General features: G+C 42.8%; 1 protein-coding gene across 2 annotated transcripts in view; it reads right to left on the bottom strand.

Moving 5' to 3' along the window:
- The window catches only part of RAPH1 (Ras association (RalGDS/AF-6) and pleckstrin homology domains 1), a 91,298-nt gene extending 66,655 nt beyond the window's left edge, over nucleotides 1-24,643 (bottom strand). Inside the window, exon 1 of one of the 2 annotated variants that reach the window (XM_072121101.1) lies at nucleotides 24,270-24,643. The gene's annotated coding sequence lies outside the window, so the exon portion shown is untranslated. Of the gene's footprint in view, nucleotides 1-22,185; nucleotides 22,248-24,269 lie in introns of those variants that run through there. The other variant, XM_072121105.1, reaches the window with a different exon arrangement.
- Nucleotides 24,644-26,026: the final 1,383 nt, after the last annotated feature.

Raw genomic sequence — 26,026 nt, 5'->3', positions numbered from 1 at the left:
CAAAAAGACATACACAGTCACATTGTAAGCCCGGCTCCTTTCCCTTTTCAGTTCACTGCATCAGACCCCACATCCACACTTATCTGTTCCGCAATACAATCAATGATCACTAGTGCAATGCGATCACCGTTCTGTAAAGGGAATGAAATCCTCCTGCAGCGGTCGCCTTTCAACTGTGATTTTTTTTATGGGGAGCAGCAGTAAGACTTCATACTGTAAGTGGGAATAATAATCATAAAGGATGTATCCTATGACTAATGTGGGGGATGGGGACACAGGAAGAGAATAATTACTCCTTGGTTAAACACAGTCATTATGTCATATGGTAACAGCTGTACAAAATACTGGCCCAGATCCTACTTATCTTACACGTTGTACAATAAGGGTAGAGGAAACTATCCTTCCCAAACAATTCCTCTGCGCTCCCTGAAAACCTCTGCACTGGCACACGGTTATCCCCAAGGATATATTACGTGTTTCCTACATACATCACATGCATTCACATGCTGCATACATAGACCCAACCTACTAAGTGGCTCTAGTACTGAGGAAGCTAAAAACACAGCCTTCACCTATAGTCTATGTTATATGGTAGGAAGGTTTGGAGCCACTACTGACCCCATGACTGTGGCAAATTCTACCAACTGTACAGATCCCCTAACCCTCGACACCCTTGCCCTTGTAGTCCATACCATCCTCAGCTTTCACATTCAAGAGGTCTCCAGATGAATAAAAACTGCATATAGTGACTTGTTGCTATGGGAACATGGCCATTTTTTCTTGCAAGACAGTCTTGATGAATGAAGCCTATTACGTTAAGTCAATCACCAGACATTCTTCACGGTTACGTGAGGTCTCAGTAATGGTCAAAACTACAAGCAACAGCTGCTCTCGTGTTCAGCCTTGTCACAGGGCAGGTGGACGGACGCAGCCACACGGAGCTTTGCTTCCCATTATACTGAGCCTTCAGATTACAGGTTTATGTTCTGTACTGACGCTGGAGAGGTCTATGGTATTTCCAATGCATTAAACCAATAATGAAATACACATTCATTTCGGTTTCTGGAACATGTAGATAATGCTAAGGGCGATATAAGGACAATCATACACAGGGGTTAATCTGCTGCTGATCAGTCAGGTAAGGTCAGGGCCCTCTAATCGGTGACCTAAGGTGAGGCACACACAGAAGAGACAATCTGATCATAATGGGCACGAGATGAAACAGTTTGACACCATCAAATAACATCCCCCCCCCCCCGCTACTGTAGCCAGTTGTCTTTCTTGTATGTAAAGATGAAGAATAGGAAGATGGAGGGACTGATGAGTTATTTAGATCCCTCTCACTATTCATTGCAATTTGAGACTAAGGTAAATACTGCAATCATTTATAATACTTTACCCCCTTAATGACCAAGCCCTTTTTAGTTTTTGCATTTACATTTTTAACTCCCCACCTGCAAAATCTATAACTTTTTTATTAAGTAAAGAGCTGTGTGAAGGCTTGATCTGTTCTGCGTAACAAATAGAACTTCACAGTGACGGGATTTAAAATTCCATGCCCTGTACTGAGAAACGGGGGAAAAAATTACAAATAAAGTGAAATTAGTGAAAAAAATCTATTTGCGCCATTTTCTTGTTGGCTTAATTTTAAAGGATTTCACTATGCACCCCAAATTACATGTCTCCTTTATCCTTAGGGTCAACACGATCACGGGCATACAAAATATATTTAGGTTTTATAATGTTTTTCCACACATAAAAATATTAAAACCTCCTGTAAAAACAATGCATTCTTTATTTTGCCATCTTCCGGCGCTCATAGCTTTTTCATACTTTACTGTACGGAGCGGTGGGTGGTGTCATGTTTTCAATGCTACTATTTTGAGGACTGTATACCTTACTACTTACTTTAGGCTGTAAGTTAAAGGGGTTGTCCCAACTCATCAGTGAGGGCCCTACCACTGGGACACCCACCGATCTGAAGAACAGATTAGGAAATTAGGAAATGGGAGCCAAAATGTATGTTATATTGGCTCCCATTTCCTAATTATATGTTATATTTCCTAAACTATGTTTCCAAATTATAGTAACATAAACTACCCAGTATAGAAGCAGAAATATATTAACCACTTGTGCATGATGTAGATAAAGGAAACATAACATGTATTGGTATCTACAATACATACACTTTGGAGGATCATCACTTCGAACTTGTTCATTGCAGAGAGCAAAACTTTCTCTGAATATTGCTCAAATTTACATTAGACACTGAACAGCCTTATATGAACAGCTCAATTTTATATAGAGGTCGTTACAGGACTATAGAAACCCTCAACGACCAACCACCAGTCAAGTAATATTGTTGCAGTCCATGCCAAATACATGCAGTCTCCAGGTTACGTACAAGGTAGGGTCCGGAGGTTTGTTCTTAAGTTGAATTTGTATGCAAAGTCGAAACTGTATATTTTATAATTGTAGATCCAGACAAAAAAAAATTTGGCCCCAGTGAGAATTGGAGTTTAAAGGGCACCTACCACCACAAATCTACCTATAAAGGTAGATTGGGTGGTAGGTGGATCAATGGGACGTGAGGATAGCCCTTTTAAAGGCTAATCCTCACGTCCCCACACTTTTTTGATAACTTTTATTACACATATATTCAAATTTACTTATGCGGCTACTGGGGCGTGGAAAAATATCCAAAGAGTGTTTCAACTAGATGTACTAGAAGAAAAGAATGAACTCACTATGGTTTAAGCAAAAAAGAATACAAAATAGTGGTTAAATAATAGCTTTTACTGGAGTCGTTTGAAGGTAAACATACAGTAAACTGGCTTCAAAAATGGTAATGTGGACGCACGATGCCCATCTGTAAAGATGAAACAAAGGGAGAAAGAGTATAACAAGTGTGAGCCAAGTGGCCTTCTATAATGGTTCACAGTTATTGGTGCAATTTGTCATGCAAGAAGGAAGGAAGCTCACCTCTGTAGGTCGTATGTCTTGGTAAACGAAACAAAGGATCTACACTCAGGTATTCGGTTATCCATTCATGGAGGTGCCATACGGAAAAAGTCAGTAATTGTGAGCAACATAAGTCCGTATAGAGTGTAGAAAGAAAGAACGGAGGAAGGAACAAGGTGCTGTGATTATAGACCTGAAAGGCAAGGGTCAGAGGTAACTGTAACTCTCCCTGTTAATGCCCTAGATGAAGGTCTAGAACACCCTGTTGGCCTAACCTCGGGGTTGTGGCCCTAATCAACCACGAGCCCCGACCGGAACCTTACCCTAGATAAATAGCCCTGTCAATGGACCTAATCTAAAGGTAACGTCCCAGTCAGTTGTACGTCTATAAAGACGAAAAAGGCAAAAAGTGTGTCATAAGGGTAATTGCGCAGCCAAATCCCGATTGCGCAGCCAAATCCCGACAGGGCCTGTTTCAACCTTTTGGGCTCATCAGGGGATAATGTGGTCCGCGTGGGAAAGGAAACCCTTGCACTACACTGTTAGGTAATAGGTGCTGGGGTGATGAAGATCTCCCTTGTTCACTAGGAGTAGTGTATAGGAATAACAATAATTATCCTGAAGGAGATAGCCGGTTAAGAGATGTGATGCTGCGGGGGTGCAATTGCGCACAGCCCCGTTCACAACGGGTGACCAGTGGGTTTCCTTTCCCACGCGGACCACATTATCCCCTGATGAGCCCAAAAGGTTGAAACAGGCCCTGTCGGGATTTGGCTGCGCAATTACCCTTATGACACACTTTTTGCCTTTTTCGTCTTTATAGACGTACAACTGACTGGGACGTTACCTTTAGATTAGGTCCATTGACAGGGCTATTTATCTAGGGTAAGGTTCCGGTCGGGGCTCGTGGTTGATTAGGGCCACAACCCCGAGGTTAGGCCAACAGGGTGTTCTAGACCTTCACCTAGGGCATTAACAGGGAGAGTTACAGTTACCTCTGACCCTTGCCTTTCAGGTCTATAATCACAGCACCTTGTTCCTTCCTCCGTTCTTTCTTTCTACACTCTATACGGACTTATGTTGCTCACAATTACTGACTTTTTCCGTATGGCACCTCCATGAATGGATAACCGAATACCTGAGTGCAGATCCTTTGTTTCGTTTACCAAGACATACGACCTACAGAGGTGAGCTTCCTTCCTTCTTGCATGACAAATTGCACCAATAACTGTGAACCATTATAGAAGGCCACTTGGCTCACACTTGTTATACTCTTTCTCCCTTTGTTTCATCTTTACAGATGGGCATCGTGCGTCCACATTACTGGGGCGTGGAGTAGCCGCATCTGAGGTTACACAAGGCGGCTACTCCACGCCCCGGTAGCCACTTTACCCCTCCTACTCACCCATCTTCGGCGCGCAGCTCCGCGTAGCTGCGCGGCCTCGTCCGGCGATCCTGCCGTCTGCGCATGCGCCTGCACGGTCACTGCTCCGAAACAGGCGCGGGCCTGCTCTTCTGCGCAGACGGCAGGATCGCCGGACGAGGGCGCGCAGCTACGCGGAGCTGCGCGCCGAAGATGGGTGAGTAGGAGGGGAAAAAAGGCTACCGGGGCGTGGAGTAGCCGCCTTGTGTAACCTCAGATGCGGCTACTCCACGCCCCAGTAGCCGCATAAGTAAATTTGAATATATGTGTAATAAAAGTTATCAAAAAAGTGTGGGGACGTGAGGATTAGCCCTTAAAAGGGCTAATCCTCACGTCCCATTGATCCACCTACCACCCAATCTACCTTTATAGGTAGATTTGTGGTGGTAGGTTTCCTTTAAACATTTTTTGCTGTAATGGGACCAAAGATTATCCATAAAGCTTCATTACAGACACCTTACAGCTGATTATTGCAGCCTAGGACTATAGTAAAGCATTCAGAGAGCTTCACCAGAGGTCAGAGGAGTCTGTCTGTAACTATGGGTTGTCTGTAAGTCGGGTGTCCTTAAGTAGGGGACCGCCAGTACAGTCAAAATGTAACTTTATTGAAATGAATAATGAATGCATTTGTATCCTAGTGCCAGGGTCAACATCTGCAAAGAGTTTCTATGTTCTCTCCATGCGGGTTTCCTCCGGGTACTCCGGTCTCCTCCCACACTCCAAAACATACTGGCAGGTTGATTAGATTGTTAGCCCCATGGGGACAGGGAATTATTATTATATTAACATTTTCACAGACGCTTAAACTTCCACAAAGAAATACTGATTCAAATGAGCCAAATGCACGCTTTTTCAGTGGCTTTAAAAAGGCTCCAAGAATGGACCAAAAAAACAGACCAAGCAAGCACTGTGTGACAGAACCCTTAGAGAGCATTCACACGTGGCAGTAAGGCATGCATTTTTCAACGCATCAGAACAGCTGAGAAGAGCAGATTTTCTTGATTACATAGCTGTTTACAATGTGTTTACAAAACACATGCGTTAACAGCTATGTAATCAGGCATATCTCCACTTCTCAGCCGTTCTGATGTGTTTGAAAACGCATGCGTTACTGCCACATGTGAACACACCCTTATACTTCTAAGCATGCATGGCTTTCTCCCACAATTTGCTACATTTTTATTAGTCCACTATTTACTATATTTTAATGTTCAATGTAGCAGTAAAAATCCTGCACTTCTGCTTACAGAAGGCATAAAGGATGTGTGTGGCATATGTTAAAGGGAACCTGTCACCAGGGACCTCATTTTCACTAAAGACAGGTTACAGAAGCTTATTACAGCTGCAGTGCAAATCTGCCTTTCTGCCTTTTCTAAGCATTTGCATTACAATATAATTGTGTGTTATAACTTACTCTTGCTCCATGACAAAATCCTGGGGTAGTCACAGGGGCTGGACTTTGGTTTAGATCAGTGGTTCTCAACCTTTCTAATGCTGTGACCCCACAATACAGTTCCTCATGCTGTGGTGACCCCAAACCATGCAAGTCACAGTAAAATTGCGGCTCCGATGGCTTTAGGCGACCCCCGGTTTTGGTCGTTCGACCCCCGCTGGGGTCCCGACCCACAGGTTGAGAACCACTGGTTTAGATGCATTTCAAAAAACAACATGTGCCTTGTCTGTGTTACTCACTCCTCAGAGTTTGGCCCCCACCTTTGTGCTCCTGTCTAGCTCCTCCTCCTCCTGCTTCTTCTCAGAGGTCACAGCCTGATCAGCCTGACATCAGTGGGGGAGGGACAAGCTGTACAGGAGCACAAACATGGAGACAGCCTGCAGCGCAGACAGGTCACATGTTGTTTTTTGAAATGCATGCAAACCAAAGCCCAGCCTCTGTGACTACCCCAGGATTTTGTCAGGATGCAAGAACAAGTTATAACACACAATTATATTGTAATACAAATGCTTAGAAAAGGCAGAGAGGCAGATTTGCACTGCAGGTGTCATGGGCTTTTACAATCTGTCTTTAGTGAAAAATGAGGTCCCTGGTGACAGGTTCCCTTTAAATCATAAAACAGGCATTGAGCTGGTGTATGATCTCAGTATTGTTCCTTTTATTTAAATTTTCATAAAAGCCTACAGAGAGAATGTGTGCACATGAAATGAGTGATATCCACAATGCGATCCTCCAGCCATATTATCACATTGGCAGAGATATGTATAAAAGGAAGACTGTCCGCCAAATATCTAACTGTCCATATGTCACATGCAGAGAGCAAATGTATTACAGGACCTGATCCAATATCCAACACTACTACATGATTAAGCATAACTCCCTTTCAGAAAGAAATAAAACATCTAAATCATACAATAATCATATGCTACACCGGTTAAAGAATCAATCACTGACCACGGCAGCAATATGAAACCTCCAACACATTTTTGTAGTAGTAAAAAGAGGTACGTCTGTGTAATCCCCACTGGCAGATCATCCTAAAAGAGTGTCTGTCACCAAGTATAAACGACATACCTTATTAGACTGCAGCAGTGCGCCAGATCACTCACTTTAGAATTCATACATCCGCTGTGTAAAAGTCTGTGTTATCTAAGCTTTAGGCTTTATGTTAGTGGAAAACCTAAGCAAAAATTCTGTAGTGTATTGACGGATACAAGAGAATACACAGATTACAGAAGCAGGTACCTGGCATATGGGTAGAAAACCAGGCAAAATTAAGGGGATGCAATAGGGAGATGTCCACCTCACATTTCAGCCGTATGATTAACATTATACTTTTAGCTTTATATAGTGTATGTCAATGTATACAAAGAGCACTATTTAGCCAACTCCCAACTTCCGCAGCCGGACATAAACACATACGCAAGTATTTACACTACACTATGGAATTCAGATAGGAACACGCTGCTGTCTCCTTGGTCTAAGGCCTACTCTGTTCTTCGATTGACAGTGACAGCGCCATTGCCATTAAACACTGTTCTAGTCATTGCAAATAATAGTAAATGAAAGCTTCCAACTTTAGCACAACTCAGCTATTCGGCAATGTTTGATGCTCAGACATGAGAGATTAGCGCTAACAATAGACAGTCTAAAAGAGAGAACAGGCACCTCCAGATGGTGCCGAATCTCTCCACACAAGACATACCAGAAAGAGTTTGGTGTGGGAATCCCAACTGAGGGCTCAAAATGTATTTCACTACTTGGTTTACTTTCTTTCCTTGAGAGACTGTCTCTAACATCAAAGCCATAGACTGTTTACAAAGGAAACAGCCAAGACACCAACTAGAAGCCACTAGAGAGGTGACAAGATAAATACAAGAGCACGCTCCCTCCTCATGCTGTAACTTCTCACACCTGAAGAGTAACCAGGGCCATCCCCAGTGTCTGCATTGCTGTCCATTATTCAGGACATTTCTGGTGAACCCTTCATAGACGCTCACAGCCAAGATAAAAGGGAAGTGTATGATCTCTTGAGAAGCGTCAAATGACAGCACAAGCCTAGTGATCTTCACAGATTTGGCCGGCTCCCATCTCCTGCTGGCAGTGCTTACTTTTTATTAGCATAGTTTTATCTGACAGCATGCTCCTTCATGTGTTAATTAACTCAATAGCCCCTGCTTTTCTCTGCCAGATAGGCAGAGTCACAGATCCTAGCAGCCAGGAATATCTTCTTATACATTAGGTCTATGCTACCAGAATTACTGTCTATCTCTGAAGTATACAATAAGCCTGCTGTGTGCTGGATCATAAGTGTGACAACTTGACTCGCCTTCTATAGCTCATTTATCTCGTTTAAGAGGCTCGACCTACCTTGCACGGATTTAGAGGGCCTGAGCTCCCCACCTCACTCATCCTGAGGCCTTGTTGATCATACGCCTAGACATTGTGCATATTGTATGTTATACATTATGTGCTTGTTTGTATAAACTGCAATTGATGTGTTGTATTTTGTAATAAAATTGATTCTACATAAACGCGACAACTTTATTTTGTTGCACATACCTCTCAATACATTTGGCTGTCTTTAAAGGATATCCCAACATTCTGTTTTTATTGCTTACCTGACCTCAGGATAGGCCAATGCTATCAGTATGGCATGTTTTTATAAATAATAATAATAATTCTTTTATTTGTATAGCACCTACAGATCACGCTGCGCTGCACAGAGCTTGCCAGATCAGTTCCTGTCCCCGTGGGGGTCACAATCTAATCAACCTACCAGTATGTTTTAGAGTATGGGAGGAAACCGGAGGACCCTGAAGAAACCCACGCAAACACAGAGAGAACATACAAACTCTGTGTAAATGTTGACCTGGATGGGCCTTGAACCCAGGACCCCAGCGCTGCAAGGCTGTAGTGCTTAGCCACCGGGCTGTCCACCTACTTAACATATGTCTGACCACAAACTTCAGAACTAGAACAGTGCTCTTCGTTGTCCACTAAAGACAGTGCTGTACTTTCTATAGTGGCTGTGCTTGGCATTGCATGGAGGTGTGGCCAATAGATGGGACATCACAGGAATGAGAAGTAGACGTGCCGCTCACTGGTTTGCAATGACCATATAAAAACACATGATCGCAGCAGTACCAGACACTGGACCCCCACAGTTCTGATACTGATCACAGATTCTAAAGGTACCATGTAGCCATTTGCCATGTTCTTGCCTAAATAGTCTACACATGAGGTTCCTAGGAGAAAGAATTGTACCACTCATCATGTACACATTACTAATTCTAAACATCTGCAAAAATGTATGTTAATAATTTCCATAAAAATGAAACCAGAAAGTTTTTTACGAACAAATAAACAGGACAGAGATCTAGCTGAAAAGACGTGCAATTGAAGAGTGTTTCTTTGTAAGTAGCTGCTAGGTTAGAATAATATTCCAGGCTATAGTTATTACTGGCTCCGAAACAGGAATGCTGGCGAGAACTTGTAAAATATTTTCAGCTGTTATTTGGAGAACACTCAGATAAACTACTATACTATGGACAGGGAAAATATTAACAAGACATATTCTACTTCTGGCAGATGTTACAATCTTGGCTGGAGGCGTTCATTTTATTACCACATAAGTAAAAATAGCCTTAGCCGACAATTGTCATAGTGGCATTATACAATCAGATTATTGGGTTACTGCCTCTCCATAGATTAAGGCATGCGAGAGACCCCCCTAATGGGGGTTTCCAGTGCTCTGACCCAAATCAAACAATGGTGACTCAACCTGCAGGTAATGTGTAACTTTCTCATCAGAACTGTGCATCCGCATGGCAAGGTTATAGGGATTCGCCATCATTGACTGGGTAAGAATGTAGTCCCTACAGATAACAGTGTGCTAATGAAATAAACAATTAAAGACCCAAGTAATACAGGGTAAAGATTTACCATCCCATTGAAGCTTGGGTGAGATGACTAAAGGACTCAAATGTTTCAAGACCTCCATCACAGCACTATGTATCAGAACCTAATGTAGCCCATTAGGACCCATTTTTGTTTTGGCATTTTTGTCTTTTACTCCCCTTATTCCAAAAGCCGTCACTTTTTTATTTTTCTGTTTACAGAGATGGAGGGCTTCTTATCTCCGGGGCAAATTGTATTTTTAGTGGCACCATTTAATATGCCATGCAACATACTGGAAAGCTGTTTTCTTGTGGGCTCTGTTTTTACGGCTTTCACTGGGTGCTCCAAATGACACCTTGCTTTTAATCTTTGGGTCGGTATTATCACAGCAATGGCACATTTATATAGATTTTGTTGTATTAGTAGATTAAAAACTAATCTTTTCCAAAAATGCTGTTTTGCTAAATTTTGAGACCCATAGCTTTTTCATATTTTGATATACAGGCGGTCCCCTACTTAAGAACACCTGACTTACAGATGACCCCTAGTTACAAACGGCCCTCTTGATGTTGGTAATTTACTGTACTTTAGCCTTAGGCTACAATAAGCCGTTATCACAGGTGTCTGCAATGAAGCTTTCTTGTTAATTCTGGTTCTGTTGACAATCCAACATTTTTAAAATCCAATAGTCACAGAGACCAAAAACATTTTGGTCTGGGGTTACAATTATAAAATATACAGTTCCGACTTACATACAAATTCAACTTAAAAACAAACCTGCAAAACCTATCCTGTATGTAACCCGGGGACTGCCTGTACAGACCTGAGTACAGTGTCATGTATTGTGGGGCACACTGATGTATTCATCTATATCACGTTTGACGTTTGGGACCTAATTGACCGTTTGATAATTTTTTTATTCAAAATATTTATGGGTGGAAAAAAACAAAAAAAATGGCAATTCTGACATTTGGGTGCCAATTTCCAGGACGGGGATAATCTATTTTAATATTTGGATAAAATGGGCATGTTGGGATCTAGCAATAACCAACATGTTTATGATTTTTGCTGTTAATTTATATATGTGTTCTCGGGAAAGGGGGCGATTTAAAAACTTCTCTCTAATATTAATAATAACAATAATAATAATAATAATATTTTTGATTTATATAGCACACACACATTATGCAGTTAAAGCACAGATCTCATCTCAAATCAGTCATCTCTAGACTGTAAGCCATCATAGCAACCGATCAGCACCCTCTGACGACGTCACCGGGCACTCTTCGGCCATGATAATGGCATCCACTGGCAGCACCGTTGGGTGCTCAGGTTAGGTTCAGTCATGGCATTTAACTGGTTAGCTTCTGCCATCGGTGCCAGCACTGACCACCGCAGTTAAAAGCAAGTGCCAACTGTGTTATACAACAGACACCTGCTGTGAGCTCCGCCGTGTGCTCTTTTCATACATCCCCCACAGCACCACAGCTTTATAGCATGTTGTGGTCTGTGAAAGGGTTAAACAACGGTGGTAACAACCTTATACTGGATTGAGCCAAATGTTGTGGAACATAGACTAAGGCTATATGCACAAAACTTGTATTAGCCATTATTTCAACAGGTAGGTCATGTCCCCTGTACTTCTATGAGCCAACACAGACCGCTTCCATGGCCCTGTGTATGAGCCGACTGCCCAAGCCGCAACTTACAGAGAGGGTCCTTTTCCTGCAGGAGTCTGCAGCCAGTCTTTCTATGGCCATTGGCACATGAATGGACCTTTCACGCCAACAACATACAGGCCACAGGCCAACTGTCCATTGTTTCCAGACCAGAACTGCACCCACCTAATACTGGCCTCTATCTCCGGTTATGCTACCATACATGGTTCCATCATATAACAGCAGGACAGTCAAGGAGTCAATAAGAACCATTAATCTCTTAAAAACAATATATAATGTAAAGCTCTCTCCTCAGTTAGTGTTGGACATTTTCTGATGGATGAGAGCAAATTATTAGTTTATTCTTAAACTTAAGGATTGAAGAAGTTGGTGTGTTCATCGTAAATCCATGCAGCTGTCGAGCAGTGACATCCCAGGATATGGTCTGGGGTAGTCTCCTGCCACTTTCAGCTTCAAAATAGCAGCTGCTACTGGAATAAGAGGCAACTCCCTCCTGCAAGTCTCCAGCATATCAGCACAGTATAGAAGCCAAAAGACGAAATGGCGATGCAACGCAGCCCCTCACTGTACCACTACGGTGCAGCTGTAACTAATGTACCACAATATGATTGAGAAAACATAGTCACACTCTGTTCTTTATATGAAGGTTTAAGCAGATTAAGGAAGAATAGACCCGATAGAGGGGACACACACTAACATGTAAGTGTGCTTGGTAAAGGGGTTCTCCCCCAAAAGCAAGTGAGGCCCTATCCACAGGATAGGGCCTAACTTGCTGATCGGTGGGGTCTTAGTGATGGGACCCCACGGATGACGAGAACAAAGTTCCAATGTATCACCATTAAACCCCTCATAGCACCACCGAGATAGCTGGGGCAGCCAGTTGCGCATATGCGGGTTGCCCAGTATATCTCGGTCAGCTTCATAGGGACGAACGGGGCAGCCCTCATATGCGCAACCGGCTGCTCCAGCCATCTTTATGGTGCGATGGGGATACATCGGACCCCCATTCTAGTGATCTGTGGGGGTCCCATCACTGAGACCCCCACCAATCAGCAAGTTAGGCCAGATCCTGTGTATAGGGCCTCACTTGCTTTGTGGGAGAACCCCTTTAAGGTTCAAAACCAAGCACACTTAAATGTTGGTGTGTGTCCCCTCTATCGGGATCCGTTGTTTCTTTTTAAAACCTTAAATAAAAATTAAACAAATGAGCCTGAGGGGCTGCAGACTAAATAAAAGCCAATGGAACCTGGAGTCCCTCAGGCTCATTTGCAGAATTATTTTTATTTACTGTTGCAATACATCTTGTATTTACGGCCAAAATACAGCCATATACACAGAACAGAAAAGACCATACGGTTGTGTGCACAAGGCCCGTCTGTTAAGTTTACAAACATCCTGGAGGTAGATGTCCTGTTAACCAGTTCACCATAGTGGTAGATATGTAGAGTATTTTATTTGTGTAGATAAAGAACAGCTGCATCACAGCAGAGCTAAAAATCTATCAAATGAAAAAACTTGCCCCTCAGCTACTGCCTTGCATTTTATTTGGTAGTGAATCTACATAGAGCCTGTCCTTTAGGCAATAAAGACGTGACACACGTCTGGGCTGATCCTGTCATATGTCCCACAGTTGCCAACAAACACATTTATACATGAATGAACCATCCCTTCTAGAGGTGACGAGGAGATTACAAATCACTCAGTCATGTAACACACCCTGAACGCGTCTATAGAGAAGGATTCTGTGTAATAAGAACTTTCCTGTGGCCATAAATGGATCCCACAAGCAGCTTATTATTGTCCCTTGTCATTCACCCCGTTAGTGTTACAGATGGCCATAGACAGTTTTTTAGGCAGCAAAGTCTTCCATAAATAAAAAAAAAACTTATTTTTGCTGTCAATGTAAGGCAGTGTTCCCAAACCACCGGTCCATGGCCCAAGACCGGGCCATGGAACACCTGGTTCCAGGCCGCGCTGGACCTCTGTAAAAACAAACAAAAGAATATATACTCACTTTCCCCGTTCCCCTGCAGCAGTCTTCTCTCCCATTACTTAATTTCCATGTAAATGCACTGTTCTATAGTCGGTGTGCGAAGAGAAGACTGTTGCAGGGGAACAGGGAAGGTGAGTATTTTTTTTTGTTTTTAGTTCAGCTGGGATAGTAGAAGGTGGGGGGGCTTCTTCAGGAAATTGGACAATATAAGCTAGGCACACAGGGAGTTATGTGGGGCATGCAAACTTACATTTTTGGCTATGAAACAGAAACCCCACCTACTGGTCCCTGGAGAAAATATATGTTTACAGCCGGTCCCTGGGCAAAAAAAGGTGGGGACCACTGATGTAAGGGATATTTTGGTGAAGTCTGGCCCTGTAGGTAGTGCTTGTGTTACACATTAAACAGCAGAGTGAAGGACAATTTTAAAGTGTCAGTACTCCGAGGCAATTGTCATTGACAACTGCTCCACAATTTATGAAGAATGGCACAGCAAATGAAAAAAAAGACAAAGACGCTCCTGTCTGCAAGAAAACAGGACACAATAGGACAGACAGAAGCAATATACATCACAGGTGAGCAAACACAAGCCTCCCAATGTGCTCCTCACACCTCAACAAGAAAACAAACATTCCAGGATTCTAAGACCCAATCCGGCTGGAAATATAAGGAAGAGCAAGACAAAGGGGATTGCCACAGTCTGCCAATAGTTGGCTTTATTATGTACAGGGTTTCCCAGGAGGACAATGATATTTGTCACCTTTATAAAAAAAATTAGTTATGGAATGAGTGAATGAGAAGAGGAATGGCTGCATTCTCAGGTATAATTTATGATTATATTTTAGTCTTTGAGTGTTACTTACAAGTGCCTTATAAAAAGGAAAAACCCCTCAACAATATGTCTTTGCTTATTTTATTATAAGAAGAGCTGCCCAATATCACAGCTCGTATTCCTAAACTTTTCCATTTACACACATAGAGAGCAGCCAGCAGGATGACATGCCAGGGGCACAGAGGGCAACCCGGCATGGAGCACTCACATATGTTACTATAAATATGTGCATATGTTACAAGGAGCTGATCATTCACTTTCCAGACACCTTAAAGTTCATATACTGCCAATAAATTCCTGCATTGGTTTATTGCGAACACTCTAATGATAGATATACAGCTACTAAACAGCTAGTATCCTACTAGATGTCAAGAACATGCTAAAGCAAATAATAAACTAAAATAGAACAAAATTGCTAAGATAACAGACTTGTGGAAACGTGTAGCTCAATTTGGCAGGTTGATAGAAAGGGATGGCTTATGAATCACGCTGCTTAACAGAAGATTGTGAAAAGAAAGGCAAATGGATGGAAAAAGTGTTTTGAATACAAAGTACATAATAATAATAATAATAATAATAATAAATAATCTTTATATAGCACTATCATATTATGTAGCACTTTACAAATCATAGGAGACATATACACACACAATACTATATTACAGAGTACAAACAGTCATATGGAACAATAGCAGTGAGGGCCCTGCTGGCAAGAGCTTACAGAACATACAAATATAGAGGTACATTCCAACACATCGCTTCTACAGACATTTATCATACCACAGCACAGAGACTCCAAATAGGAAGAGGCCTCTGCTGGTTTCAGAACTAGAACTAGTAATAGGTTACCTATAGTGATATCTAGGGAGGTGTACATAGCACCACTGTGCATTCTGTACCCACAAAACTAAAATACATGACCTGTGGCATCCAAGGAAATAGTCAAAATGTTACCATGTTGTGAACATAGCTCTCACACATTGCTGAGAACTGACAAGTTGTACCATGCAGGCTCCAAAAGCAATAAAAAAAAATGTAAGGAGGGCGATGACTTACATGTAACTACAGAACCTGCATAACTTTGGCTCCTTGCAGAAGCAAATTTTCAACAGCAAGTAAACACTTTCCCATAAAGTGAAAACATAAGTATTAAAATATCCACACAATATAAAAAAAAAAGATTACTATCCCACAAACACAACAAAGTAACACACTGTACATGTGGGAGAATTTATATTACATAAATCACTTCACTGTCTAATGGATCCATTGAACCAGAATACTGATAATTTATTAGTAAATGGGTCCTCAGCAGCAAGTTAAGTTACAACGCTCTACCAAAGAACTACATGTTTTTTTCTATTACCAAAAACCTGTACAGCAATGTTTAGTAGGTATAGTAGAAATCCTTTTCCACAACCCATACCGTAACTCAGAATTGCTGCAACTAAGTAAATCCTAGATTACATTCAGACAGGACCACTAGAAGAGACAATGACAGCACATGTATGTGAGCAGTAACCAGGACTTAATGTCCCCAACAGATTAATCATTTCCACATCAAAGTTGCCAGTTGTTTTCCTAATGTATAAAGAAATCTTAATTGCCTTGCAGAAAATTCCACGTTATGTTGAAATTCACAAATTTTCCATGGTAAGCAAAAAATAAATCACAGAAACAGCAAAATGTCCAAAGATATCCATGTACATGGCCTTAGGACTATCGCTAAGTTACTGTTTGTTTTTTTGGGTGTAGACATTTCCTGTTTGCTTATGAGGGCGATGTTTGTATTGATTTGCCTCAGATTATGTAACTTTTGCTGTATTTCTTCATCCAGTTGGGTTGAAATCATGTTATAGAAGTGATTTAAACCCATTATATCCTACCATTGCCCCCCCCCCCAAAAAAAATAGTCCTTGTGGCGTCTAGTAGATGCAAGAAACAACCCCATTCGGAGACCTTTTACAAATGTGAAAAGCTTGTTCTAAGGCTTTAGTGGGGGGGGGGGGGGGGAAGTCTGATTTTTGCAGTATGTCCTGCTCCAGGGTTGCGATGCCTCATCAGGATGCGTTGCTGCATCTACCGCTTGTCCTTGCCCTTTTCCATGTCACTGTTTTTTCCCTTCATCCCACACTCTGCAGCTGATGAAAGAAGAATTTTAGTTTGCGCTGCTTTTACCAGTAGAAGGATGCTGGCAGGAGTGTCAAACTTCACAGATCTGCTGGAGTGTTGAAAATCTCATAACGTCATGTTTTATTTAGCATACAATGTGGCTTCCCACCATCTCCTTCCCTAACGCGTAGCCCCGGTTTGGGGGTTCTGTGACTGTATTTGGATTTTGCATATAATGTTTCACTAAAATATTAGCAAAATCTTATTAACAAAGTATTATGGTTGCAGTGGGGTTTCACCATAACAGACATTTCTGACCTGTAGATGCAACCAACATGCGACCAAATCTTTAAACAAATAGGAAAGATTTTCCATAAAAATTCCAAATCTGCATTGCCCAAGTCAGAGTCTCCCTAAATGTAATAACCCTCAAAAGAACAGGTACTAGTAATACAGATGCAACACCTTGAAAATGGGTTTTCCAAATGGACGATATACTCTATAGACTATTATATATTAATAAAATCAAATGATAACATCACAGAATATTTACAGAGAATATATACTAGCTCTAGGACTAGGAGAGTTGACAGCTCCGTTTGCCCATTTCACTTTTGTATTAGTTCTTTCTGAAACAGGTATCTAAACCCTTTGCAGTGCACAGTGTGACAACCCAGCAGAGCACATATAAGGGAAATGAATGGACATTCCTGACACACCTTATCGCAGTCTGTTGCAGTTGAAAAACAATCTTGCACTATGCCCTGGAAGTGGGATCACAGGGAACAGCAGCTGTACGAGTGGGTGAGGGACATAGCGGTGTTACTAGCTAATGATCGGGCCAGATGCCAGCTTTTAACTGTTGGCTTTTGACTTCACAGTCTTTTTGATAACAGATACCCAAATACGGCAGACGGCAGTAACATCGAACACAATAGTTTGATTCATAACTTATTTAATGGTGCACTGACATGACTTGCTGCATCACAACACTATACTGTACCGCACTGTACCCAATTAGTTAAAGTAAAGTTTTCTCTCACTGGAGAAGGAGCCGTCTTCATCCACTATGAAACTCCAGTGCTAGAGGTGGCCAATAACAACTTATCAGTAGGGTTTCTAGGTGTTGGACCCCCAACAATCTGATAACCTATCCTAAAGGTAAGTCACACATACAATATAACCGTCTCAAATATCAGACTGCATAAGGAATGGGTCAATAACATCAAACTACCTGTTTGGCGATACATTTTTCTTACGGCATCATAAGATTTGTGTTACTTTGCAAAGGTTATCACCGATGTGTAAATTATTCTTTGGATGCATTGCCACAAGTTTTTGTTATGATTAGTGTATCCTAAAGTACAGAGCATTTCTATACATTGCCATTTGTAACTAAACCTTATGATTAACACACTTACCATCATGCCAATGGTGGGTGCGGGTTGGTACAGTCATAATGTAGTTGGATTCTGAGTGTACCCTTTTTAGTGTTATTATTCTCTACTATTTTTTGTAGTCTTGATAGTGTTTGACAATTAATAATTAAACTTTTATTAAGTAATCTCTGTATGGTGTGGTTTAGTGTTTTTTTTATTGTAACATGTCACCTGTCATCCTCATAGCTCAGCTGCTCGGGGCTCCCTCCAAAGCTGGAGCTATAGAGTGGATGGAGCTATTGACACATTGCTTCCTCATCTGTGTAGTAGTCACTGCAACTTCAAAATCCTGTTGGGGAAAGAGCCGACTTCATTCAATACGTAGGCCTAATGATAGAAGGGGTGTTGGTGCTGAAATCCCACCAGTCCTAAGGAACGGTGATCAATGCTAACCAACCCCAACAACCCTTCTAAAATTATGGAGATGTCATCCACAATATCTTAATAAACCTCATGTAGTCTTTGTAGAAAACAGCTATCTAAAGTTTGTAGCACATGGTCACCTTAACAGTGGAAGTTTAGTAAACATGTATAACCTAATATTTTTGGAAATTATTTGGTCGATTTCACTACATTTAGGTGCTCCCTATGTGAGTGTTCACATCAAATGTGTGAAATGCATGAATTCAGATGAATTTCAAAAATCTACTCATCCGGAGAATAAATGAAAACAGACTCATCCAGGAGAGAATGATTTCACAATTTGGCTGCCATGCAAATTGGTCACAGATAGACCCGCTGACTCTCCCACTGAGAATTTAATTTCACTGGTGCTGCCTGGCCAAAAGGTAATGTAATGACTTGTTAATTTTCAATAAACATATCATTTCCTTTTCCCCCCACTGTCTGCACCCCCTCTCTGGCTGCCCTTAAGAAATTCCCACTCAGACGTGTTCATCTGGAAAGAAGTGCAAATTAGTGGCAGTCATATGCAGACATGACAATATCGGAGCTGTACGTGAGCTGCCAATGATCACTGGGAAACTGAGCAAACACAAAGCTGCTTCTACACAAACATTTAAAGAGACTGTAGAGAGAATAATGTTGAAATAAAATATAAAAAGACCAACACAAATCTTACCATTAATATGAGTTTCATCAAACGTCATCAAAAAACAACATCTATATATGTTGTAAATCAAAATGACCTTAATACAAAGTAATTTGACTGTACATATACACAAGCATCAGAGTTCAATGGATTTAGATGGTCATGTAATGCCCTGTGTTGGGGGCCAAAAAAACTAGAAAAAAAAAGTGTGTGAAGGAAATTAAACACAGAAGGTCTTCCATTCATCGTCCATTCCCCATAGACTTCATGCACTTTCCGTTATTTATAGCGGAAAGATGCAGTCATACACTGTCCAAACACAGGTGTGTATGGGATCCTAACTCTCCGCTGATGACGGATGTCAGAGGAGGTGAGGATTGGCCAGTAGAACTGCTGAAAACTTCCTTATCCTTTACTTCTCTGGGAGATTAGCTGCTGTCCGAAAAGTTTTGTGCTCTTTAGCCCATTCACTATAAGTGTGGATAAGGCCAGCTAGATAGTCAGCTCCTATAGCCAGGGACCTGTCTCCGATATCTCATGGTTTATTTACTATTTTTATTTCTGAAAGGCTGTTGGATACATTGGTGCAACACTAAAGGATTAAAATTGGGTATTCCAGGATCACTATATCGATAACCTATTTCTGCATTAGACTATCAGTACTAGATCAGTGGGTCCGGACTCTCAGCACCCCTATTAAAGGGGTTGTCAGAGAGTTGTGAAAAAAAACCAAAGGTGGCCGGATGGGGCTGCTTAAAAAAAAGAAAGATCTACTTACCTTACGGCGCCCTCCGGTGTCCCACGCTGCTGTCGCTCCGGTCGCCATGTAAACAAACATGGCAGCCGGAGCAGTGCTGGATTCAGCTTCTGGCCGGCTGTGCCTATCCGTCCCTATTCACAGCATTGTGCATGGGGGGCGGAAGGTTGTCAGGTCCGGACGAAAGCTGAATCTAGCACTGCTCCGGCGCCCATGTTTGTTTACATGGCGCCCGGACCGGAGAAACAGCAGCGCGGGGCGCCGGAAGGTAAGTAGATCCGGCCACCTTTAGTTTTTTTTCTTAACTCTCGGACAACCCCTTTAAACAGCTGTTGACAGCCATGTCTTTGCCAATTTATACAATGTACTGCTACCGAGTAGACAAACCAATCTAAACAGAGGTCATAGTGCATGGGCGAGCACTGTGCCCCTAAAACAGCTATTCAATTGCGGTGCTTTGAGTCAAGACCCTGAGTGATCCAAAACTGATGGACATCACTTTTTGATCCAAGAAAAGCCATTCAAAAGTTCCCACCAAGTCGAGTGAAATCTACAGACTATATAGGCTTCAGCAATGTTGGAATCCTGACACATCCCACCAAAATTGTCTGAAACTGCCAGCAAACTTTCTATGGGAAAAAGTCATGAAATTCAGAGCATGTAAAATACTAGCTATTTTGTATATCAGATGCATTTAAAGTTCAAAGAAACATAGTTTTCTATCAGTTCTGCAGCCCACGCAATGGTAAATCTGAGGTTAACAGATGGAAGTGTTCATTTATATCAGTTGTGAATTTTAGATGCTATATAGAGAACAAAGCCCTTATACATACACATCAAAGACGATGCAGCCAGGAAGTACTAGAAAGTGGCCATACAAAAGATGGACTTATTAGCATTCTCCGCAGAAAACAGAACGAACAAACTAGAGGCCCAAACAAGGGCCCATTACTTCTTCTGGAGGCACCCTCCTCTGTACGGAGACTAAGCTGAAAATACTATAATCGTGTTAAGTCAAAGTCATAAAAACCTACTACAATAGGAAGCTTTCATAGAGACATAATCTAATTCTACACACTGCATTAAGGGTTCACCCATTCAATGCAAAAAGCAGGAGCCATGGACAGCCTATTCTATTGTGTCTGCTTATCACCAGTCCATAATACACACTTATCACACTGCTATAGGAAGCCCACGTGAAGATGTGCATTGCTTATAGAACCTACCAACACTGCACTTTCCTAAACCATGCTATGCAAATGTATTATATATAGCAACGGATGTACAATGCGCCTTCTGTCTGATTATAGCATAGTCATGAGGAAATAGCAGTCACAAAATTCCAGGCTATAAAATTATTTTCATTCACTGGCAATAAAAAAAAAAAAAAAAAATATTAATGTGTGTGGAGTATATTAATGTGAAACCTCTGGCTATACTGAAGACTCAGGACAACTTTTAGAAGTTTTATGGCAGCTTGTAGTTCTCATATCTGCTGATGGATTTGGAAGCCACCAGGAATATATGTTCTTTGGAGTTTCCATAAGTGCTTCATGGTCCGATGCAGATTTACTTGCTTTACAGCCCTTCTGGAAGGGAAATCTGCAAGTGATGTAGATACTTTTCTCACTACTTTACAAACCAAAACACAAAGAAATGAGGGAATACACCAATTTCTTTGTGTTTGGGTTCAGTTAGTCTAAGGACTCTTGCACATCAACGTGCGTAGCCTGTGTAAATGGGCCTTACAAAAATATAATGCAAGGACGTCCAAAAACCATGCAAGGACAGCTGAACAACCAAGCCAGAACGTCTTTACATCATATAACTATATAATGCAGGGGTTCCCCCGTCCACTGCACCACATGGGATCGGGCCACCCTTAGTCTGATGGTACATAGAAGCACTGAAAAAATTGCAATTTTTTGCGCACTGCAAGAATTTGTACTTATTTTCTAGACTACGCCATGCTCTTCAGGCGTGAAAGGGTGCGGGCGCCTGCTAAGTGGCCCAGCACAGGGCGTTCCTGCGTACGGGTTTACAGGCTTTTATGCAAAACTACACCAGGTAGGACCAGGCATAGTTTTTTTCCCGCCAGCATACACATCATAAAGTGCACGGAGCATCAGCATATGATAAATCTCCCCCTTTGTGTGTTTGATGCTCAGCAATTCCATACACTACAATCCTGCTGTATTACACAATGTATGAAGTTACCCTCCGTCTTCCAATATAAGTAGGGAGGGACATTGAATACTGCATATTTACCCAAACTAACCAAAGAGGGGCCAAAAAAAAAAAATTATGTTGTAACCCGTGCACCAGCTGTTACAGTACTGGTTATCAATTCGTTTTCAAAGAATGGATAATGAAGTCATGAAGTGATTTTTAGGGGTAAATACTTTTAGGAAATGCGGAAAGGTGTAGACTTTTGGCTAGTAAGCTAGCACTTTAATCAACACAGCCACTACACAGCCCATCAACAATAACCACTCTATTCTTACAAATCCAAATAGATAAATGTCCTATTAAACGAAAAGAGTTTGGAAATATGAAAGAAATTAGCAGGCGACCGCTGTACCTACCGACTGACTCAGCAATTCAATATTACACAGGCAAATAGTGCACTGGAGACCATGAATAATAGAGGACCCGGAAGATTGATTGAATCCAGAAGATAAGACTCTTTGAGACCAGTTGCTTCTGATCTATCTCACATCAAGATCCGACCCCCAGCGGTCTGAAGAGGGAAGAGATTGCAACATCCCCATGGCCAGCCCATCTATGCATCATTATACAGATCCAGTTTACATTTCTAATACTTCATATACGAGCCATAATACTTTCCAGACTGGTGAAGTAGAAGCTTGAAACAGATGAAGATTTATTCAGGGCTTGCGAGTTACAACACGTGGAATAGTAACATAAAGCGCTAGTAGCATGATCACAGCACTCAGGTCTATGTGTATTTCTAATTGCTTTGTTCCCTGAGGGGATACGGAGTAATTTATATAGGCCCACAAATGCTTCTCCAATACATGCCCTGGAGGGCCGGAGGTAATACTCAAATTGAATTGTGAGCCTCTAGAAGAAGCTATAGCCATTAGTGTGATCAGTCCAGACTCCAACTACTGTCCCAGGGGAAAGACATCATGGAGTGCCAGCATTTACATAGACAAATAAATCATATTACACAATCCAGGGAAAAGCGTCACTCCCACACATAGGTACTATAACAAACGCCACCAGACAGAAGACTGATCAAACCCTGCAGGTGTGAACACATCCTAATAGTGGTCAAGAGGTTCCTGTAATGACACACAGCGCTATGGAATATGGCAACCACCTTGTATACATTAGTAGCAACATCAAAGTGAATAACTGAATAATAACTGAATTTACGGGTACGACACTCTTTCAAGGTGGCCTGCACACTTGGTTTATGGGATCTGTCCAGCCTTGGATACGGGAACCTATACGACATGAGGCACAGCAGCCCTAGATGTGACCACCGGAGTGCTCCGTCACAACAGAACAAATTATTATCATCTTCCAATAATTCATCTCTTACCACACACACCAGGCATTGGATGCACACTGGATGGCCCTAGTCTGTAGGTAATACAACTAGTGGTGGCACCACACACACACAAGGCATAGGGTAGATAGTGGATGGCCCTGGTCTGGGGGTAATACAGCTGGTGGTGGCACCATACACACAGGGCATTGGATATATAGTGGATGGTCCTGGTCTGTAGATTATACAGCTGGTGGTGGCACCATACACACAGGGCATTGGATATATAGTGGATGGTCCTGGTATGTGGGTAATACAGCTGGTGGTGGCCCCATACACACAGGAGGCATTGGGTATATAGTGGATGGCCCTGGTGGTGGCACCATACACACAGGGCATTGGATATATAGTGGATGGTCCTGGTATGTGGGTAATACAGCTGGTGGTGGCACCATACACATAGGAGGCATTGGGTATATAGTGGATGGCCCTGGTGGTGGCACCATACACACAGGAGGCATTGGGTATATAGTGTATGGCCCTGGTGGTGGCACCATACACACAGGAGGGATTGGGTATATAGTGGATGGCCCTGGTGGTGGCACCATACACACAGGACATTGGGTATATAGTGGATGGCCCTGGTGGTGGCACCATACACTGGGCATTGGATATACAGTGGATGGCCCTGGTGGTGGCACCATACACACATGAGGGATTGGGTATATAGTGGATGGCCCTGGTGGTGGCACCATACACTGGGCATTGGATATACAGTGAATGGCCCTGGTGGTGGCACCATACACATAGGAGGCATTGGGTATATAGTGGATGGCCCTGGTGGTGGCACCATACACTGGGCATTGGATATACAGTGAATGGCCCTGGTGGTGGCACCATACACTGGGCACCTATGCTGAGCGCTCCCCCAGCAGCAGGTAACATACACCCGTGCTGTAGCCCTGGCACATGGCCCCCACACCCTGCACAATGCCCCCCATCAGGCGATGCATCCTGTCTATGAATGACATCATATCATGGTCTCCAGCCGTGTACGTCCATGTGCCCCCTCCCCACACCCTGCACATCCTCATCTTTCCTCCCAGGCCCCTGCCATGGTGCTCATCCCCCGGGCCCACACCCGGCTCTCACCTCGGCTGCGGTGTATTCAGAGCCCGGCTCTCCTCCGGCGTATTATCCCCAGTGCGGCTCCCGGCGGCCTCGTATCTTCCCTCAGCTCCCGGCTGGAGAGTGACGGAGGAGGGGAGAGGAGGGGAGGAGGATGGGAGGAGGAGAAGGTGGAGATGGAAGGCCCTTCCTCCTCCCGGCTCTATCCACGCTTCTCTGCGGGCGGGCGGGTGCGGGGTGCTGCTGCCCGTGTCCTCAGTGCTCCCGGAGGCGCGGCCTATGCCCGCTGTGTGGCCGCTGTCCTCAGCAGGTACCGGGCTGTGCTCCCCGGCTGGGTGTGACCGCCTCCATTATCCCCAATGTGGCTTCCTCTCCCAGCGCTTCCCTCCTCCCAGTGCTCATCCTCCTCACTATTATCTCCACACCTTCTCCTGGAGTCCTCTCCTGGCTGCACAGTCTCTCCAAAATTCTGCATAAACCTTAAACACCATCAACCATTGCAGAGATTTTTATTCGTCTACGGAAATGTAATTGCTGGAATAAAACTCATTATATTTTTTCCAATTTTCTATGATTTTAGCATTTTCTTCCTTGTAGATTGGAGCTGGTCACCCGAAGTTTAGTTGTGTAAGAATTGTGTGAGGAGAAGAACATGAGGAGAGCTCACCACATGGCAGAGGACTCCTAGTCTAGCAATGACCAACATTTTAGAGACCTATTATGATTTATCAGGGATCTTATGTTAGTTTTTTAGCACAATTATTTCCCCCTTTACGCCACCTACACAGCAGCAAGGGTACAGTACCTTCACCAAACCTATGAACTTTCACAGGGTACGACCTGGGTAGTAGCAGTCATGAGGCGAGCTGAGCCTCTGCACTCAGGCAGCATCATGATAGGGGCAGCATCAGGGGAGCAGCCAACTGCTACAAAGCAGAACATGACACTTACATATTGGGGCAGATTTATCAAGTGTCTGAAAGTCAGAATATTTCTAGTTGCCCATGGCAACCAATCACAGCTCAGCTTTCGTTCTACCCGGGCTCATGAATATTTTAAAGGGAAACTGTGATTGGTTGCCATGGGCATCTAGAAATATTCTGACTTTCAGACACTTGATAAATCTGCCCCATTGTGTTTCTTCATACCAGATGTCAGCATGGTTGTGAGATACTGCATGGAGAACACACATACTAATACTAAAAATAACCTGATATACAACTACTGGATAGAGTGTAGGGGGCGCCATTCTATAGCTCGCTTCAGGCAGCAGAAATTTCAGGTTCACCCCTAGGTATGGCGCCATTCTACACCAGGCCCTATATCCAGAGGTGTGGGGACTTCATCATGCACTGACACATGAGCGCTGTAGTATGAGAAATGTGCCCCCTAGTGCCCAAACTACAACCAAAACCCACTTTTTTTTTTATCATGCAGTAGCTCAGTTATGTTAAAACTGATGTACTGTGCATTATTTTTCTCTGCACTTACTATGTGCAAGTTGCGCTAAATTATTAATAGTGTCACACGCTCTTAATGAGGAGCTGAATGTTCCTCCCATCTCTGCAACTCTAGTCTTATTCTAGGGGAGTCTGCTACTTACGTTCCATCCTAGCCCTCTCCTTGGATGGGAACGTTACCACATTTGTGATTCTCTGTACTGGGTTGGAGCTAGCTTGGCCCCAGGTTGCATAGCTATTAATCCTCTGATTAAGCTCGCCCACTCCCTGAGTATGATGTCCGGCTCTTGGCAACCTGCCCTGCCAACCTCTGGACCTCTG

Source organism: Engystomops pustulosus, chromosome 8 (assembly GCF_040894005.1).
Source record: "Engystomops pustulosus chromosome 8, aEngPut4.maternal, whole genome shotgun sequence".
Classification (NCBI taxonomy): Eukaryota; Metazoa; Chordata; class Amphibia; order Anura; family Leptodactylidae; genus Engystomops; species Engystomops pustulosus.
The sequence above is the reverse complement of the archived record's forward strand: the minus strand, read 5'-3'. Positions and strand labels throughout refer to the sequence as shown.